Raw genomic sequence first — 16,446 nt, forward strand, 5'->3', positions numbered from 1 at the left:
GGGAAAACATTAACTGTTGAATATCACAAATCCCCAGATGTAGTGTTTGGGTGTTAGGAGTTTATTAATGAGTTTAATTATTGTGCTCCACATCTGGCATTCACTGTGATAGCACTGCAGTCTTTATTCAACAAACTTTAACAAAATATTCAGTTGCCTTTTTGCTGTGCAGCAAAAACAGAGAATAATAGATCATCTGCTGAATATGTAGGAAAAGAAAGGATGATACACCAAGAATGCTAATACAAAAGAAGACTGCTGTACAATAGACTGCTGTACAATTTCTTGAGGTATTTTCTATGATAAGGCATCTTCATGGACTTGCCAGAAAACATAAAAAAGACTCAAGGCCATAGTTCAGACATACTTTTGTAGACATAGGAAAACAAAAGAAAACATATTGTGTATAATAACCTCTTTTTCAAATTTTAAGATTTTATTTATTTTATTTCAGAAATGTTGGTATTTCAATGCAAAATCTTATTTCACAACATAGACGTAAGAATTTTAAAGTACAAAACAGTACAGTCAGGTGTTGTTTCTTTTATTGTTGTTGTTTTTTTATTTTTATTTTTATTTCAATGGCATTACAATGTCACTGAATAAGAGGAATGGTATAGGGCATATCAGGCCAAGAGGTTGTGAAATTTACTTTGCAAGCTAATAAAAGGAAATTACTTCCTCTCATAGAGAAGCACGGTAGCAGTTCTCTTTTAAAGACCACGAATGGACGTTTTTCTCCATTAAGACCCTCCAAGCAGAGCTCCATTTATGGAGGTGACTTTCTGAACAGGAAGCTTGTGTGCATCTCATTTCATAACAGTATTAAACACCTTTCTCATAACAGTCATTAACGGCTATGTCCAACAAAGGAAGCTTATTCTGAGCAATAGTGACAAAGAAGTTAATACTTATGAAAAACTGACATCAGTTAGCCACTTCAGCTTATTTTTGTTTCCCAGAAAAATAATAATAATAATAATAAAAATAGCAGTTCTAAACAATACATTACATTGGTAAATTGGCCTTATGCTTTTAACTGCCTATTATCTCTGTGGAATCATTCTTATCCTTTCTCACAAATTATTCCTCTCTGACATCAGTGTTGTTCTTTGCTCTATCCCCAGCTCTGACCTATTCTCACCCTTTCTGAGTGACCTAATGTTGTCATATTTGGGATTATCATTTTCCCCTTGACTCAACTAAATATGAAAATGCGGTTGAAATTTACTGCAAATGACATCAGCAGGCACACATGCAGAAACAATCCATTCCAAGGTTCCTCCTACTATTTAGAATTTATTGGGGTTTTTTAAATCTCAGAAATTCTTTTCATGCTTCATTTTCATGCTTAACATCATCAGTAATGGTTTTAGTCTATGAGAAAAAGAAAAGCTAGATCACCATAAGACAAGGCTATCATCCCTGACATTTTATAGTGAATTCATCTTTAATATAGGCAAGTGAGAAAATGAAATGCAGGACTGCATTACAGGTTTTTCATTTCACACAGTTACTGATGTGGATGCCTTTAGCTGGAAAAAATAAGAAACATCTTTTTTTCAGCAGTTTCAATCATATTCAGCTGGTTGTAAATCATTTGCATTTTCAGCTGGAGTTTGCCAATGGTCTTTTGCACTAAAATCCTGAATGGGCCAGAATTTGCTGAATATCTTTATACTGGAAGTTCCTTCAACTTGCAGCCTTTATGAAGGCTATGAGCTTGACGTTCTCACAGGAGTTTCTATTAAAAGTCTAGCCAAACAAATAGTTTTGATTGTTCTTTTTTCCATTGGACTAACATTTATCCTCTCTCGTGTTGTCACATCATCCTTTCCAGAGATGACTTATCCTGTGGCTCAGAAAAAAATATATGTATTTCAGAGCAGTTAGTCTTTTGCTGCTTGTCAACAGACACGATTGCACCAAACATGAATTTCAACTTCTCACTCAAAAATGTATTTGGAAATTCCAAAACATTTAATATCAAATGTATTTAAAAACAAAATAAAACAAAACAAACAACAAACAACAACAACAACAAAAATATCTACATACCTGTCAGGCTGTAATACCTCTTATTTACCTGAATTTTCAGTAACAGGTACTTTCCTTCCTATAGCAAGTATAAAGACAATCTAGGTTCTAATTCACTCATTCACTGGATGAAGCTGTGCCCCATTCATGCCTCAACCATAGCTTGCATGATTCACTGTGCCCCATTGTGAATTTTGTTAGCCTCTAAAAGTTCAGAAAATGCATGACATCCCAGTGTGGTCCATTAATTTTAATTCATGGTTCTGATTTTAATGCACATAGACAGAGTTACCTTTAACTAAATCAGAGAAAGATATTGCATGCTTGAGCAGTAGACTGAAGATTCCAGGGTTGGAAAATATCAACTTCTGCATTATTTAAAACCTCAAAATAAATACATTTCTTTCTGAAAAAAAAAAAAAAAAAAAAAAAAAAAAAAGTTTAATTTTGCTAGGCAGGGATTTTTGTCTTCTCCTTTGTGAATCTTTGTATAGGTACTGAAGAAAACATTTCTATCAAATATCTAGAAGGAAAAGATAATTTTCAAGATACTGGGGAATAAAATCCATTTGTTCACAGTTATCTCATAAGCATCTGAGAACACAGTATTTATCAATAACCTGCTTCTGCTATTAATCTACTGTTAGCCCATCTGGTCTGGAAAATTAAAGATAACTTTACAGTTGAGCAGAAGAATGAAATGTAAGGACTTCAGAGTATCACAGAACCTAGGTAATTCAAAATTCACACAGTGAAATACTGAAATTATAAGATCTTTCTTGATTAAAGGTAAAGTGTTATCTAAACTTCGGAGGTTTTTCATGCAGAAATTCATAAAATGAATGTATTAAGATGAATATTCATCTTTTCTCTTAAGAATGCTACATTTCTACTGCTTACATTCATTAAGAAATGGAACTGCACTGTGAGATATGCATATAACATAATCAAATATATAATCTGTAAGTGATGTGAACTGTGGCATTCTAGAGCTTTGGATATACTAATAATATTTATATATTAATATTTAGATAGCTAAAAAGATCACAAAAGATCACACAATTGTGTTCGATCAGACATCAGTGTTTTCTTCCAGTGATATGTCCTACTGACATATCATAAAAAAACAGCTTCCACTACAGCATGGAACTGACATTTTAAATATTCCAGCTTCCATAGAAGTTGCTCCCTCTATTCTGAACACTTTTGAAAGGTACTGAATTGTTTTAATAATACTTCTCTCCTTAAAAACAAGGGTTCAGTTCTGTTTATTCTAGCAAGCCATTAATTATCTTTGACTTGGAAGAAGCAGGAAGATAAAGTTAAATAACAGGTGGAATAAATTAAGACAACCATAGTTTAATTGAAGAAATTAAGCTAAAAAAAACACTAAGTAGATTTTTCTGTCTTCTATTCTGTGTTCTGTGCTTTATGTTTATTTATTTATATTTATGTTTATATTTATTTATGTATATTTATTTTTAAATATACTATGGATATTTACTAGCACCAATAATGTAACAATTTTATAACTATCATACTAGTAAAATGTCTTCAGTATTTGCATATTCTTTCAGTGCTTTTCACCTTTTTATTTTTTTTATTTTCTAAGAAAGTATTTTGATTCCAAAAAAGTGTTCAGGAAGTTAAATGTTGCAGGTTGTTACATATCAATCTGTTCAGGATAAAGAGAAATATTGGTCACGATTCTTCATTTTCTTATAACATACCAGATGAGAACAAATTGGTTTAATATCAACATACAGTTTTCTTACATGACTGTTTATTTTCCATAAATGGAGTAAGCAGCTAAAGGGCTAGAAATACATTTCAGCTACCCCTAGGGTAGACAAGTAATCAATTATGTGCTCTTTTAAAAGTCACAACACCTGATTCATTCAAAACAAACAAACAAACAAAAGGTGGTTCAGTTTGTAACTTTTAACCAAAGTTTTACCATCACTCACTGAACAACTTAAGTGAAAATGAGCTGCAGTTTCCACAGATTTCACTTTTATCCATGGGAAAAAGAAATCAACTCTCAGCAACATGAGATTAAATTACACAATCTTATCATGCAGCTCCATATAAACAGATTATGCAGTTTTGTTTTAGCTGAAATGAAAATACATGATATTTAATATTGTCAATTTGTTCTACAAAAGAACAAATATATATAACAAATACATATAACATGCAGATATGTATATTATACATGTATGTATGTAAGTATTGTAGTCTGCATTTTTTGAATTAGGTCTTTATATTTTGATTCTTCTGAGTTGCTCTGTACATGACAAAATTGCACATAACAAATTACATTAGGCAACACTGAAACATTATTATTAGGCAATATGACTGTTACTCACAATAATGTTTTGCTCTTTTTTACCATGAAAGGCATATCCAAATCCAAAAGACTACTTTAGAAAGAAATATGTCCTTGACATAACCTGGCCTTATGCATTTCTTAGTCTCAGTGTGGTGGTCTGCTGTCAGAAATCTGTATATTTGAGGACACTATCTTATTCTTGGTTAACTCCAAGACTACAGTCAGATACTTTCTCCCGCATTGCACTGTATTGAAAAAAAAAAGGTTACTACAACTAGTTCATTTTTTGATTATATGTCATGATACTGCCCCAAAAGATGCCAACATTCAGAAATCCTGCTTCTTAGTATGAAATTATACGTATATTTTAAGCACTGCATTTTCTGTAATTAGGCATTTAAGTTGTTACAGGACAGAAATAAGACACTGCAGTAGACTAGTAAACATTTAAATCCTTTCACTATATGCAAAGTCTACCTCTGACCTCCACTTCATGTACACAGATCACCACAGAACACCAGCGAGCAATACCAACCACAGGAAGACCACAGAGGAGTCTGAAAAGAATACTGGAAATAGAAGCTGTAGCTCTCAGAGTTTTAAAACAGTTATTTATTTATTTATATTTGAATATATTTATAATTTATCTATAAAATTATGTCAGCAAATATTGAAATCAGAAGGGGAGGACATATAGATGAATTATTTGGTAAGTACTAATCCTGCACAAACTTCTCAACTGAGCATGCTTTACTTTTGCCATAGCATTGCTAATTTCACACAATCTATACAAATTATTTTCATCTGAGCTTTACACCTAGAAATGTTATTAAAAAGCTAATATATGCATTAAAAAAGGCACATTACAACACCTTTGATTTTAGATGAGAACTGTGGATGCACTTCACCCCTTCACCCCCAAGAAATAATATTTTCCAAACATATGACACTAAAAAACTATCAGTAAAACTTCCTTGTCACTATTTGTTCCAAGCAAGACAGACAGCATAATTTTGAAATAAGAGAAAGCACATTCTAACATCTACTTATTAAAAAACAGAAAAGTTATTCTGCTTCTGCCCAGGAGATGTAACAATATAAGTGTCCTGATATCATGTAGTATTTTTACCCCTCGGCAGGTGAACTCCACCACATCCACTCTCCCACTCCCCTCCTCAGAGGAAAAAAAAAAAAAAAAAAAAAAAGGAGAAAATACTATAAAACATGCTCAAGGATTGAGATGAGGACAGGGAGATAACAATTATCATCGTAGGCCAGAGTCAGCAGAGGGAGACGTACACGATTTATTGTGTATCACTAGTAGACTAGAGCAATGAGAAACTAAAAACACTTTCCCTCCACCTACCGTCTTCCACCTCCTCTACCCAAGAAAGCAGTGCAGGGAAATGGGGAATAAGGGCTGCGGTCAGTTCCTGACATTTCGTCTCTGAAGCTTTAAGCACTGCTCCCACACAGCTCCGTCCCACAGGGTCCATCCATCTCCCAGGAGCAAACTGCTCTAGCACGGGTCCCCCACAGGTGGGCGGCAGCTCCCCCCAGACCCCCTGCTCCTGCGTGGGCTCCTCTCCACGGGCTGCAGCTCCGGCCCGGGGCCTGCTCCTGCGGGGGCTCTCCATGGGCCGCAGCCTCCTCCAGGACACATCCACCTGCTCCACCGGGGGCTCCTCCACCCATGGGGGGGCTGCAGCGTGGAGATCTGCTCCATGTGGGACCCACGGGCTGCAGGGGGACAGCCTGCTCCACCTGGGGCCTCTCCCTGCACAGGCTGCAGGGGAACTGCTGCTGCCTGTCTGGAGCACCTCGTGCACTTACCTTGGCACCTGTAGGGCTGCTTCTCACTCCTCGCTCTCCCAGATGCTTTGTCACAGCATTTTTTTTTCCCTTTCTTCAATCTGCTCTCCCAGAGGCCCACCCAGCATTGCTCCCTGGCTCAGCTCCGACCAGCAGTGGGCCCCTTTTGGAGCAGCTGGAGCTGTACCTGGTCTGACATGGGGCATATGCTGGGCTCTGCTCACAGAGGCCACCCTTGCAGCCCCCTGCTACCAAAACCTTGCCGTGTAAATCCAATATACCTGGAAAGTGTTGCAAACTGTTGAACATTTCCTTCCTTTCATGCTGAGCGCGGGCATAGATGTCCAGAATCTCAAAAGCTTTCATGGCATGGTTCCTGGTTGGGTCATATGTATAGAGAACCAGTCAGACTTAGCTTCTTTAGCCAAGACATCTAAGAGAAGACAGGATACAGGTCTACAAAACTATTATTGGCATGAAGAGAACATAATCTTGTCTCTCACCATCTCATCCAGCATATGAGCATAAGGGCATCAACTAAACATTGTGAGTTCAAAAGTAAATAAAAGGAGTTCTCCATTTATTCAGTGTGTATTTAGGCTAAGGAGCTCTTTGCCATCATTTACCAAGGATATCAGGAATATGTCTGAGTTTAAAGTTAGCTGTTCAACACCATGGGGATATAGAGATCCATTGGAACCTGTTAAAAATTCACCCCAGCTCCCCAGCACCCACTCCCTTCCCTCCCCTCTTCTCCCCCACCCTCCCACCCCCACTCCCAACTAATAAATAAATAAATAAATAAATAAAAGAGACAGAGAGAGAGAGATTAAAATCCTCTATCTGAGCAGGTCTCTGAGCTGCAAGGGATGACAGATTGAGATAAAATGGGGGGCATGGGACTTGTGAGAAATGCTTATCCTAGTCCTTGTGAGGCATCCATTTCAGTGTTCACACTTTACTAGGCAGACCTTTTGTCACACTTATTAGTGCCATGCTTCTTATATATGCAAAGCTCACAGAAGCAGCTACATCTACTGCAAATCTGGCAATGTGCTTTTAACACTGCTTACCACAGAAGGCATACAGGATAAATATAGTCTGGTCCTTATAATACTAATTGCAGTACTGTTGCTCATAGAAATGAAGAGGGGGTAGGGCAGTGGGGCTTGATGACATCTCCCTCAGATATCACTAAATTGATCTGAATTGTAATAGTTACCATTATTACAAGATGTGCTGATGTAGCTCATTATACAAGTTAATTAATGATTTCCCCCTCATTTAATGAGCATTTCTACTAACTGAGGCAATTATACAGTGTATTATATAATTTTGACCACTTTTTTTTATAGAACTTAGGGTTTAGCATTCCTTAAAAGGCAAAGTTGTTGTCCATAATAATTTAAGAATGTGTTAACTAAAAATTAGAAGACAGAACAATGCTTATAACCTGTCTGTAAAATTTTAGCAACAAGAAAGGTTCTCTTGCTTCAGTTATTTTTTATTTTGAATAGCACTGTCACAAGGTGAATAGCATTTCCTAGCAATTATGTTCAAATAAAGGCAAAAACCATTCTGCTAACAAAGAGAGGAGTAGTCAGGTCTGAAGGTAACCCAAGCACTGGAATTGCTGATTCATTTTTATTGGTATATTTTTTACTTATTGATGCTTTTTCCAAAGGAATGTGGATCAAACTGTATTTATAAATGACAGGAGCTCTATGTCACTAAAAAAAATGTATATCTATAGAACATTGTAGTTATATTCTTCATACTCAGGTGAGTGTGAAGATGATTGTTTTTGCATCTCATTTGATCAAGTTCAGAAATATCACCTCAAGTTAATTTCAATTTTTCAAATACTAGGAAGTGCTTCCAAGAAAATATTCACTCAAAATTTAAAGCATTATTAAAAAGTATCACTGTAGAACAGTATATTTCACTGTGAGCATGAAAGTTTATAAAGTTTATATACTTTATTTGTATATTAAGAAGCGTCATGAAAAAAAGATGGAGATGCCAGCTGGAGCTGGCATCTGTGGTGGGTTTACATGGCAAGGTTTTGGTAGCAGGGAGCCATAGGGGTGGCTTCTGTGAGAAGGATCTAGAAGCTGCCCCATGTTTGGGAAGGGCCCCATTGTTTTCCAGATCTGAGCCAATAAGCGATGTTGTTTGCGCCTCTGTGAGAGCATATTTAAGACAGGGAAAAAAAAAAACGCTGCACCACACAGCAGCCGGGAGTGAGAAACAGCCTGCAGGTGCCAAGGTCAGTGTAGAAGGAGGGGGAGAGGTGCTCCAGGCACCAGAGCAGAAGTCCCCTGCGGCCTGTGGTGAGGACCATGGTGAAGCAGGATGTCCCCCTGCAGCCCATGGAGTAACACGGTGGAGCAGGGTTCCATGCTGCAGCCCGTGGAGGAGACCACGGTGGAGCAGGTGGCCCTGCACCGACGGAGGCTGCCGCCTGTGGAAGACCCCTGCCGGAGCAGGTTCCGGGCTGGACCTGTAGCCCGTGGAGAGGAGACCACGCAGGAGCAGATGATCTGGCAGGAGCTGCTGCCTGTAGGGGAGCCAGGTTGGAGCAGTTTTCTCCTGAGGATGGACCCCATGGTACGGACCCATATCTGGAGCAGTTCTGGAAGAGCTGCTGCCTGTGGGAAGCCCACGCTGGATCAGTTCATCAAGGACTGCATCCCGTGGGTGGGATCCCACAGCACAGGGGATGAGAGTGACCGAGAAGGAGCGGCAGAGAAGTGCTGTAGACTGACCATAACCCCCATTCCCCCGTTCCCCTGCGCCGCTCGGGGGGAGGAGGTGGAAGAGGGTGGATGGGGGGGAAGGTTCTTTTGGTTTCTTTCCTTTGTTTCTCACTTCTCTAGCTTGTTAGTAATGAGCAATAAATCTTACTATCTTCTTATGCTGAGTCTGTTTTGCCCGTTACAATAATTATTGTGTGATTTTCTTGTCCTTATCTCAATCCTTGAGCCCTTTTCATATATTTTCTCCCCATTCCTCTTTGAGGAGGGGGAGTGAGAGAGCGGCTGTGGTGGAGCTCGGCTGCCCATTCGAGCGGAACCACGACAGCATCCTGTGTTGTACAGACACACTTTCAAATTACCAAGAATTCTGAAACGCACAAAGGAAAAAAAAAATCATTATGGGAGGAAATAAGGACTCAAAAATCTTGCCTTACAGGAATAAGAATGGTAATCACAAATAAAAATTTGGGAAATCACATTCTCAGTTGCTAATGAATAGTATCCTAGGATTTTGTATTGGGAATGTTTAAAATAAAATTTCTGCAAGGAGGGAAGAAAAAAGCTCAGTGCTATAATATCATCAGAACTATCATCAACCCCTTCTGTAGGAAATCTGTTTCAACTTCCAAAAAAGAGATTTTTTTCCAAGACATTAGAGCTCAGGATTGGCTTGAAATTCTTTTTATTCAAAAATTCCATGTCAAGTGAATTTTAAAATTTCATTTTTCTTTAAAAAAAAAAAAAAAAAAAGAAAAGAAAAGAAAAGAAAAAGGCAACCATGCATATAATGAACTCCACTTGGTGAATGATTTCTTAGAATATTCTAAGTTACTTTATTAAATATTTATTATAAAAAATTGTAAAATTATCACTGAAACTTCACTCAAATAAATAAGATAGTCTACAAAGAAACATTATCTTACCCATTATTACCTTAACCAAGATCCAGTTGTTCTTTAAAGTCTTCCAAACCCTCATGTAACTCTGAGTAATTGTTTATAATCATCTACTTCTAGAGGTCCAAAATTATGTGCAGTGTGTAAAATTATAATTACTATAGTCCTAATATCAGTTCTTGCCTCAGGTAAGTAGACAAAGTTCATGTGCAGTCAGTGTTATTTTCACCTCCTACTATTGAGTGGTTTGACCTATGAAGTTGCTTTGCAAAGTTACAATATTTAACAGCTTCATATCTGTGGACCAGAATATTTGCTCGTATCTTACTGGGATTTAAATACATCAATAGGGCATATATATTCACTGTAAGCTTTCCATATCAACACACTTGCATATTCTTCAAATATGCTCTCAAGAAAAGGAATAAACAACCATCTACAGCCCTGCAGTTGGCCAATGATTAAACTATTAATCCTGTATTAAAGATGGAAAAGGCAAGACACTCAGAGGGGAAGCAATTTTTGTCTCAAATCACACAGCAAGACAGTGACAAAACTGAGAACAGATAGAAGTAATCATGAGGATCTTTCAGCCTTTAATTTCCAGACTCTATCACATCTCTGCATTAGTTTCACTTTGAAGTAGAGCATTTTTGAGGGAAGAAAAAAAAATCTCAACTATTTCAGACTTCGACAACAAAGAGACAAAAATTACATTGTATCCGGACACTACTCTTCAGACAAAATCCATGTTGTCTACCATAGTGCCTAGTAGTGTTTCCCTTCATTTACAAGTTCTCTGACAATCAGCCCCCACTTCCTTCCCTTGCACAAATACAAAAATCTTCACAGATTTCACAGTGCCCATCCCCATAACAAGGTATCTATTGCAAATTTAATTAAAAAAAAAAAAAAAAAAAAAAAAACATGGTGAAGCCCTGTAACTCCACGTTAAAAATGGAAGATTATTTCAGTCTGTTCCCACTGGTGGAAGGAATTTTTCAGTCTTGAAAGTCTGAAATCTAGCAACCAAAATTAGAGTGAAGCACTGAAGCAAGGGAGACTGGTTATATGATGGTCATTATTCACACAAAGTCAGTTTTGCAGAACTGCGGCCATTTGAGGTTCAACCATGCAAGCAGACAGGCAGCTCTGAAGAGATGAGAATGCCAAACACCTTATAGAGGGATTAGACACCATATTGCTAGGAACTCCAGTTTTTCACAGAGCTGTTTAAGAAAGGTGCTAGTTTTTAGTGTAATGAATGAATAACAAGTGGTTGACCAGAAAAAGTTTGAGATGGAATCAGCAAATCAAGGAAGGAGTTGTTATTCTTTGTCCTGTTATCTATTGTGTCATGTGACTTGGGGAAATACTAGCCTGTCAGTACCTAAACTTCTCTATTTGGTGAATGGAAATAATAGTGCTCCTTTCTTTATCAGTTGGAACTACACAGGGAGCACTATGGCAATCACCCTTGGTAGCCATCATCAGAGGTGATTTGGAATTTGACTTATTAATCAGAATCCATATTTTGCCAAAACAGTTTTCATATTACTCCATGCCATAAGTCAAGACTCAAACTCTGATATTTTGTGAATCACAAACTCTGATATTTTGTGAATTCACACCCAGATCCAAACTTGTCAGCATACATTTTCATTTACAAGTAGCAATACATTTTATATTAAGATGAAGGCACATTTTTGCTGTTTTATAACCCACACATATTTAACTATTAGTGCTACAGGTAATTTGTTTAAATCAAACAATTTTGAAGCCCTTCCATAGATGGGCATCTGCCCAATATTGCCTTATCCTAAATACACACTGAAGTGATAGGAGAGAATCCAGTTGCCTGTAGTTACTACATTGACGCAAAGCTCTATCAGACTAGCTAACGGGAATATGTATTCTATGTTTTGGCAACAGAAAAGATTTAATTCATTTTGTATTCCAAATGTAAGTTCCCCAGCCTGCATCTGGACAGCATATTTTATATCCAAACAGCTGTCAGTTTGAAAAATCTATCATGCATTTTGCTTGCCTGACATCACTAATGAATTATTGAATATATCATTTAGGCCAGGGGCATTGCCCAAATTCACTTGCTGCTTCTCCCACACTTAAACTTAAAACTAGGTTTTTGAAAGACATGTAATGAAAGAGAAGAAATATTCTATTTTTGGCTCTGAGGACACCACTGCAGGTTTGGAGGTTTTGATGATGGTGTTTTTTTGTGTGTTTTTGTTGTTGTTGTTGTTGTTGTTTCTTTGTTTTGTTTGTTTGTTTGTTTGTGGTTGGTTGGTTTTTTGTTTTAAATTAACAGGAAATAAATATCAAGGTCTTATATGAATACCTGCCTGAATCATCACTGACGCTGTTAGTACAGAAATACTAACAAAAACGTCAGGGTTGCTTGGGAAATGTTTTTGCTGTTTCTTGTTGTTGTTGCTGTTTTTTTAAAGGTTAAGGTTGATCTATTTAAGATTATCTGGTGCAATCTTTTGTTTTCTGAACTGCTGTATTCTTCAGTTTAATTCAATAAAAGTCCAAAGTTCTTCATTTTATGTAACTTGGAATATATTTATGCTTCAAAAGGTATGGTTTGGTATTACAGCTAAACTAGTTTTGTATACAGAACAAAAAAGCTCAAGGGGCAGGAAAATAAAGAAGAAATCGTAAACTACTTTCTTGTTTATTTGCACGTATGTCACATAAAACATAGAACCATAGAATATCCCGAGTTGGAAGGGGCCCACAAGGATCATCAAGTCCAACTCTTGGCACCACACAGGAACACCCAAAAATTCAGACCATATATCTTAGAGCATAGTCCAAACACTTTAATTCCACTCAGCTTGTGACTCAGCAGTGACTACATCCTTGGGGAGCTGTCGTGGTTCTGCTCGAGTGGGCAGCCGAGCTCCACCACAGCTGCTCTTTCACTCCCCCTCCTCAAAGAGGAATGGGGAGAAAATATATGAAAAGGGCTCAAGGATTGAGATAAGGATGAGAAAATCACACAATAATTATTGTAACGGGCAAAACAGACTCAGCATAAGAAGATAGTAAGATTTATTGCTCATTACTAACAAGCTAGAGAAGTGAGAAACAAAGGAAAGATACCAAAAGCACCTTCCCCCCCATCCACCCTCTTCCACCTCCTCCCCCCGAGCGGCGCAGGGGAACGGGGGAATGGGGGTTATAGTCAGTCTACAGCACTTCTCTGCCGCTCCTTGGTCACTCTCATCCCCTGTGCTGTGGGGTCCCACCCACGGGATGCAGTCCTTGATGAACTGATCCAGCGTGGGCTTCCCACAGGCAGCAGCTCTTCCAGAACTGCTCCAGATATGGGTCCGTACCACGGGGTCCATCCTCAGGAGAAAACTGCTCCAACCTGGCTCCCCTACAGGCAGCAGCTCCTGCCAGGTCACCTGCTCCTGCGTGGTCTCCTCTCCACGGGCTACAGGTCCAGCCCGGAACCTGCTCCGGCAGGGGTCTTCCACAGGCGGCAGCCTCCGTCGGTGCAGGGCCACCTGCTCCACCGTGGTACTCCATGGGCTGCAGGGGGACATCCTGCTTCACCATGGTCCTTACCACAGGCCGCAGGGGACTTCTGCCCCGGTGCCTGGAGCACCTCTCCCCCTCCTTCTACACTGACCTTGGCACCTGCAAGGCTGTTTCTCACTCCCTTCACTCTCCCGGCTGCTGTGTGGCACAGCGTTTTTTTTCCCTGTCCTAAATATGCTCTCACAGAGGTGCAAAACAACATCACTTATTGGCTCAGTGCTGGAAAACAATGGGGCCCTTCCCAAACATGGGGCAGCTTCTAGATCCTTCTCACAGAAACCACCCCTATGGCTCCCTATGGCTCCCTGCTACTAAAACCTTGCCACGTAAACCCACTACAGGAGCCTGTTCCAATGTAAGACCACCACCCTCTCGGTGAAGAACCTCTTCCTGAACCTCCTGTCACAGTTTAACTCCATTTGCTTGGGTCTTATCAGTGGTCACTAAAGAGGACAGATCGATGCGTACCCCTCCACTCCCCCTTGTGAGGAAGCTGTAGACCACAGTGAGGTCTCCCCTCAGCCTCCTCTTTTCCGGGCTGAACAGGCCAAGTGACCTTAGCCACTCCTCATATGTTTACCCCTCCAGGCCATTTACCACCTTTGTTGCCCTTCTCTGGACACTCTCCAACAGTTCCATATCCTTTTTGTACTGTGGTGCCCAGAACTGCACACAGTACTCAAGGTGAGGCTGCACAAGTGCAGAATAGAGCAGGACAATCCCTTGCCTTGACCAACTACCAATGCTGTGCTTGATGCACCTCGGGATGCGGTTGGCCCTCCTGGCTGCTAGGGCACACTGCTGGCTCATACTCAACTTGTTATCAACCACAACCACCAGATCCCTCTCTGAGTGGCTGCTGTCCTGTGTGTCGTTGCCCCATCAGCATGTATAGCCAAGGTTGCCCCAGCCCAGATGTAGGACCCAGCACTTGCTCTTGTTAAACTTCACGTAATGGTGGTTGCCCAGCTCTGCAATCTGTCCAGATCTCTCTGCAAGGCCTTTCCATCCTCAAAAGAGTCAACAAATCCTCCCAGTTTAGTATCATCAGCAAATTTACTCAAAACACCTTCTAGTCCTACATCCAAACTGTTTATAAAAACACTGAAGAGGACTGGCCTTAAAATGCAGCCTTAGGGTACCCCACTGGTGACCAGCCACCATCCTGATGTGGATCCATTTACCATAGCCCTTTGAGCCCTGCCCGTAAGCCAGTTGTTCAGTCATCATATGATGTTTTTATCTAGCTCTATGCTGGACATTTTGTCCAGTAGGGTTCTATGGAAAACTGTGTCAAAAGCTTTACTGAAATCCAAAAAGATCACATCAGCTGGATTCCTTTGATCAACTATATGGGTGATCTTATAATAGAAGGAAACCAAGTTAGTCAAACAGGACCTACCCCTCATGAACACATTGGTTCACGTTGGCTATGATGTATGACTGGTGCCAGGTGCTGTCCCCCAGGTGTGCTTCAGTAACTTCAAGGGTAATCTCCATAATTTTGCCAAGCATTAATGTGAGACTGACAGGCCTGTAGTTGCCAGGGTCCTCTTTCCTGCCCTTCTTTAAAATTGGTATATTCACCAGCTTCCAGTCTACTGGCTCCTCTCCAGATTCTGAAAAATAATTGAGAGGGGCCCCGTTTTAAATAATATTTATTTAAATATTATTCATTTAATTTAAATATTAAATGTTTATTATTTATTTAAATATCATTTATATAATATTATTATATAATTTAAGTAATACATATTAATAAATAAAATAAAATAATTATTAATTGATAAGCCTAATTTATATATTTAAGTCTTAGATCAGCTTCTTTGTGTGAACTTACAATAACCTTGAAAAGACGTTTCATGTTTTTTCTGGTGTTGCAAGCCAGACATCTCCATTATCATGTCATGTAAAGCATATCTCACTGGACTAACACAAAAAATGCAGTTATTTAGAAAAAAAAAAAAAAAAGAGTAACAGTGATTCATTGTGGACATTTTGTTGCCCATCAAGAGACTGTAAAGGTGTAAAGTTAGCTTGTATTCCAAGGAAGAATGTGTCCCTGGGGAAACACAAACTAAAGATAAAAGTCCACCTTCAAAACCTTCTCCTTTATCTGTCTGTTTCCATCTAGGCTAATAGATAGCTTAGAAAATTCACTATGCTTGAATCTCCCCAGCTTATTCCTCTGAAACTCACATCACAGGAAATACCTGCAGTCATAAAAACTGATTTGCACTAAAATTCCCTTCTGCCTTGATGTTCCACATTGTGAAAGACAAGAAGGACCCCTGAGGATACTTGACAGAGGGACCTAGTTTGGCTACATCACTCGTTCCAGCAAATGAACTGTCAAGGTAGGGCAACAAAACTGAAACATGTCTCCTGTATTGAAGGCCTGGTTCATCGTTTACATTTGCCCTTTCACACACACCATATTTTGATTCCATACACACAACTTGCGTATAGATGACAGAAGACCTTCATCCTATGTTCTCAGAAAGTAATTTGAGCTGGTAGCTAGAATCAATGTATGCTACAACATGCTAATATTAGCAACTAACAAACCAATAGGTTTACCAGGGATGAAAAATAAAGGGAATTTTCCAGCATAGAAGAAAATGGAAAATGTAGATAGTTTAAACATATACATTTTTACTGACTATAATGTGAGAAACTCAAGTACAGCAAAGAAAACTAGGTATTGTACATTTCAATATCTGGTAATTTCTAATTGCTTATCTATTTGTATATAGGCTAAAGACACAAGCCACATTTTTAGTCTTGAACTAATTAAAAGAGTTAAATAGTAAAACAAGTCGAGCACTTTTTTCTTTCCTTTTTTTTTTTTTTTTTTTCTTTTTTTTTTTTTTCTTCAGGGTGTGAGTGAGGGGGGTAGAAGAGGGAGGTGGTTTGGTTTGGTTTGTTCCTTTCTGTGCCTATGAAAGGTGCCAGGTGCTGTCCTCCATTCTCACTACCCACAAATCTCTAGTATCAGAAGCTGAAGTTATACCATCTTTTTTCTTTCTTTCTTCCT

The sequence above is a fragment of the Aythya fuligula genome, chromosome Z (assembly GCF_009819795.1).
Source record: "Aythya fuligula isolate bAytFul2 chromosome Z, bAytFul2.pri, whole genome shotgun sequence".
Classification (NCBI taxonomy): domain Eukaryota; kingdom Metazoa; phylum Chordata; class Aves; order Anseriformes; family Anatidae; genus Aythya; species Aythya fuligula.